Here is a 5,751-nt window from a genome sequence, read left to right on the forward strand (position 1 = left end):
GCAAGGGTGCGCCACTTCCTTATGGGCCTTTGTGGCCCATAATTCCCTCCACCTCTTGGCCTTTTAAGGTCCGTTGATATTTAAATTAAATATATAATGTTCTAAATAGATCTAGACCATTTTATAAACATCTCCAGAAATTTTTTCCGCTTATATATAACATATCGGTTATACCCCGTATTATATGATATCCATCGAAACCCTTCTGATGACCCTGAAACGCTTCCGGTTCCTCTCGGGACAATTCTGAATATTCATGAATTTATCATGATTCTCGTCCTACTAAGACTCAAAAGATTGATTGCCTTAAGCTTGTGACCCCATAGGTTCGATAACTCACATACATGGACGAAACCGTTCAATGACCGATAGCGGGACCATGGACGTCCATATGGATCCATGTGAGTACAGGAATGATATTCGAGTGAACCTTTGGTTATCATGTGATGTTCCCTTTGCTTCGTGATACTTTACAAAATCCGGGATGCATCGGTATCCTCCTGAGTCATCACTATGCTCATTATACCAAAATCCTAGTTACCGGTTTTGTTCTTCTTTCTTGCTATTGTGTTCCGCATCCCCGTGACGAAGTCACTTGTGACTGGCTAGACTATGATTGATGCCTTCACACCCAGAGGGCCCTAAAAATATCTCCCCATCGTCGGAGGAGCAAATCCCACTCTTGAGCTATCTGGCCACTTGTCAAACTTTCCGATGAACCCGTAAGTTATTGTTATGATCACCGTGTTAGAGGTGACGTTTGAGCAACCCCAAAGCCCACTGTATGGTAAGAAATGACCACACTCTCATGGTATAAGGAGCAATATCACACATTAACACTCTGTGTTATTACAATTGAATAAAGACGATATTAACTCAATTCATAACAAACAACATTGGGTCGATTCAATATGACCATTCTTCTAACGTCATAATCTTAATGTTGTTTTAGGACTACCGTTACACGTAGCAACATCCTAAGATCCGGAAAACATGATCACCAACAACACTTGAGTTAGTTTCAGAGGCAAGACTAGGAACCTTTTTATTTAACTGTTTATCATTCCACATGTGCATATGAGGTTTTTATTGAATCACATATTCCAGGATCATAACAGTTATACATAGAATATAAACTCTATAATTATGAATATGAAAAATATAATAATACAAATATTATTGCCTCTAGGGCATATTTCCAACACTACAGAGCGACTCGGACCTCTCCCTCTTCTACCGCTGCACCTTCGAGGGCCACCATGACATGTTGTACCCACACACGCTCCACTAGTTCTACCGTGACTGTTGTGCCGCCGGAACCGTCGACATTGTCTTCGGTGCCACCACGATCTTCCATAACTACCTTCTCCTGGCTCGCGTCCCGCTCCCGGGCTAGAAGAACACCGTCACGCCACAGGGCCGCGTCAGCGACTCCATGAACAGGCTTCGCCTTTCAGTTCTGCAACATCTCCACGCACGACAGTCTCCTACGCGTGAAGGCCAACCAGATCAACAAAGCTGCCGCCACACAAACCTTCCTGGGCCGGTTGTGGAAGGCATACTTGCGAGTGGTGTTCATGGAATGCTATATTGGTGTCGTGGTGCAGCCGGAGGGGTGGCTCACAGAGTCGATGCAAACCATTTTGGGGCCCGAAGCAATGTAAAATAATTATTTTTTGTACTGAACTTTTATACATATTTTAAACTAAGTACACCATATTATAACTTTAATTAATACATTTTTTACTATTCAGTCACATAAGAATGTTTTCAAATAATATATTGATATTACACAATTGTAATGTATATGAATGAAAATATTTATTCTAAAAAATTTAAATTTTATGATTAACAAATCTCTTTCTTGTTAAAAAAATGCTTCAAATTAATTTTCTAACACTGCATATATATGTGTTTGTTCATATATATTTTCATAGTAGTGAATAACATGGCAGATATTTTTAAATCATACATACAAACAAATATTTTGATAGTGGTTTCTAGTATATATTAGGCAACCATATTCGTAGAAACTTTTAGTGTATAGCAAATGTGACGTACAAATTGGGTTCAGTAATAGAATCATCGAAGAACCAAACGTGTTGATTGTACTTTTGCGCAAGATTTGACTATCTGACATGCTAATCTAGATTCACTTGAGTTGATTTGATGCGAATGAGAATTTCTACTGGTTTCTCAAATGAAAATTGTGCACTGGTTTAAACATTCAAATCTTGTTGTCATAAACTCCATTATGATACTAAGGCATTCATCATAAAGGGAAACTAACATATTTAAACTCAACTTCGCTACTCAGATTGGTTTGCCTCTGAATGGTATAAACTATTAGTATGTGTTGTGTATTTTTGCTCCTTCGAAATAAGAATCTATTTTATGCATTAATAATCTTTCAGATGTAATGAATAATTATATAGTGTTTATTAGTTTAATTTGTATCGGGGTCCTTCACTCTTGAGGCCCGGGGGAGTCACCTCTTTTGCTCGGCCTATGTGCCAGCCCTGGTGGCTCAAGTGGGACGACAACCAACCACGCTCGGCACGCTCTACTATGGGTAGTACATGAAAATGGGCCCTAGCGCCGGTGCCAGCGGCAGGTTGAGGTTGCCGGGCTACAACATGAATATGACCCAGGCCGAGGCCAGTAATTTCACCGTGGCGCAGCTCATCGACTACAACATGTGGCTGCCAGCCATGGGCGTCAGGTTCATGTCTGGACTGCTCGCGTCTTTGATTGATCAGTTGTGTCTACAACATTTCTAGGTCGGTTTCCTTCCATCCAATTTTTCTGGGCCTTTCTCCTGCTTCGGACGTGCTTCCCTTTTCCTTCTTCGGGACCATATAAGTACGCTTTCCTAGGATCGGTAATTTCACTGCATTGATTCTTGGGACCTCCTATATGCCGCTTATTGCGGCAAGGAGTCGCAGTTTCGCACAAGAGCGGATCACTTGGGCCGGCCCATTCGTTATCCTCCGCGAATGAAAAATCACAAAAATAAGAGCGCGCTACCAATAGGAATCAAACCCACGACCTGCTCTATATGCGCGCGATCCGCTAGCCACCGCGACAAGCGAGCTACTCTGAAAGATTTGTACCACGAGTTTAAAAAAATGCCGACATCGGCGAAAAATAAAACCAATTCACCAAAATCCATAAAAAAAACTTGTGCACGATGGATCGAACTCAAGTCCACCCGCCAGGGAAGCGAGGCCATAGCCATTGTAACAACTGATGTTTAGTGCATACAATTTTGTTCGGTATATATGAACTATAATCCGCGGCAGATTAAAACTTGTTTTAAAATTTCAAGTGTAAATTTTTAAAAGGAAAATTTTTACGAAACGCAAAATTATTTGGGAACACTCTAAAAATAAATAGTAACAGAAAATTGAATACGGGAATATTTTTTAAATTATGAACTACTTTTCATAAACGCAAAATATTTTTTGAAAAACAATAAGAAAATTGAAAAGGTGGACATTTTTTGAAAATGTGATCATTTTTAAAATTTCTAAACAAATTTTGAAAACTGTATCATTTTTACAATATGTGAACAAATTTGGAAAACATGATGTTTTTTTGAAATTCCCAAGTAATTTGAATTTGTGACAAAAATTAAACATGCAAACATATTTTGAATTTGTGAATAAATTTGGAGACACGAACATTTTTTGAATCTGTGAACAACTTTTGAAAATGAAAATATTCTTTGAATTTGCAAACAAAATTTCAAAATGGGTAGTATTGTTAATATTACAAAACTTTTTGAATTTATGAATGATTATTGGAAACATGAACACTTTTTTGAAATCCCAAACGTTTTTGAACAAAATTTAAACATGTGAACATTTTTTGAATTTGTGAACAAATTTTAAAAAATGATAACTTTTTTAAACAAATATTTTTTGGTTTGTGAACAAAATTTTAAAAGGTGAACAATTTTTGAATTACCAAACATTTTCTGAAACCCCATCGCGTCGGTTAGTGCCGGTGCGCCACTAAGGAGCGAATTTTAGCCCCTCCTAGTGGCCAACGGCTGGAGATGCTCTTAGCCTCCCTATGGACAGCGACGCAACGAGCTCGAGCCTCGAGGATGGCCACCCCACGCTGGTGGCCAAGCGCGCGCTGCACTAGCTCGCACCACCGCGCCACTGCTCGCCATCTACGAGCAGAAGTAGCAGATCCATGACCGACGTTGCCCCGCCGAGCTCTCTCGAGGCCATGGTTGCCGAGCCGCTGCTGCACAAGGTGTTCTCCAATCTCCATGGCGGCTTCCACCTCCAAGAAGACAAAGAAGTCCGGCACAAAGGATGGGGACGTCATGGTGGATATCCTGATATATGAATATGAGATGTCCAACGCCGTGTCCCCGCCACCAACCTCTACCTCTCGCTCACCACCGAGGCGGCGTGCCTGCTAGGACACAACCCAGCACGCCGGCGACCACGCCGGCGGCTCCCGCAAGAGACGGCGCATCGGGAGCACCAAGGACTACGACGTGACGCGCGTGCTCGGGGCGGGCGGCTTCGGCGTCGTCGTCAAGGCGCGCCACCGGAGAGGACGTCGCCCTCAAGTGGCTCATCCGCTCGACCGACGACGGCGGCGGCAAGAGGAATCGCCACCGTGCACACGCGCTCCACCGCGACCTGCTGCGCGAGGCGTGCCGCGACCATCCCTCCATCGTCGGCTTGCACGGCATCGCGCGGGACCCCGACACCGGGCAGTGCAGCCTCGTCCTGGAGCACGCAGGCCCGAGCCTCGGCCACGTCCTGCTTGGTCGCCGCGGGCCGTTCACGGAGGACGAGACGTGCCGCATCATGCGGCAGCTCCTGAGCGGCGCCGGTAGGATGCATGAGCGCGGCAGCATCCATCGGGACATCAAGCGCGGAAACGTCCTTGTAGGCGGCGAGGGCGCGCTGAAGATATGCGACCTCGGGCTGGCCGTGTCCATGGCGAGCCGCGGCCGCGCGGCCGGGCCGGCACGCGCTGGTACATGGCTCCGGAGATGCTCCTGGGGAGGCCGGACTACGACGAGCTCGTGGACTCATGGTCGTTCGGCTGCGTCATGGCGGAGCTGCTCACCGGAGAGCCTCTGTTCCCGGGACAGAATGCGGTTGAGCAGATCCTCAGAATCTCTGGCGTGCTCGGCGGCGCTGGGCAGCACCGCGGCAGCCGGCTGCAGGAGCTGTTCCTTGAGGAGTGCCTGTCGCACGACAGGTTCGAGGTTTTAGACGGGCTCCTCAAGTGCGATCCCAGCGAGCGTCTGCCTGCGGCCGGGGTGCTCCGGTGCCCGTGGTTCACTGGCACCACCGACGTCCCTGCTTCTGCTCCGTAGGATGCGTGCTCTACAACCATTCTACGTCGTCGCTTCGGAGTCCATTTCTAGTTCTTGAGGGCACAAGATAATGTAAACGAGTACTACTGTAGTATACAGTACTCCCTCCGTTCCTCAATCTAGTGCGCATAGTTTGCAGCACACGTACCAATGTATGCGCTGGCGGAAGCTTTTGGACGAGAAAGCCCTGAGCCCTCACACGCTTTGTCCCACTCCCAGCCCATGCCATATGTTCCCAAGTAGTACTACAGTACTAGTAGTACTAAGTGGAGAAGAAAGTGGCAGCGTGCCGTTGCTGCGCCGGCGGCGTGCCCTCGTAACTCGCTGGACGCGGAGACGCCGGCCGAGGACGCGGCAACGCCGGCAACGACGAAGGCATGCTAGCCGGGGACAGAGTT

General features: G+C 46.1%; 2 pseudogenes; both read left to right on the forward strand.

Moving 5' to 3' along the window:
- Nucleotides 1-2,780, forward strand: part of LOC119361145 — a 25,895-nt pseudogene extending 23,115 nt beyond the window's left edge.
- A 2,162-nt stretch (nt 2,781-4,942) lies between these two features.
- Nucleotides 4,943-5,411, forward strand: LOC119361146 (annotated as a pseudogene).
- Nucleotides 5,412-5,751: the final 340 nt, after the last annotated feature.

This window comes from Triticum dicoccoides, chromosome 2B, assembly GCF_002162155.2.
Source record: "Triticum dicoccoides isolate Atlit2015 ecotype Zavitan chromosome 2B, WEW_v2.0, whole genome shotgun sequence".
Taxonomy (NCBI): Eukaryota; Viridiplantae; Streptophyta; class Magnoliopsida; order Poales; family Poaceae; genus Triticum; species Triticum dicoccoides.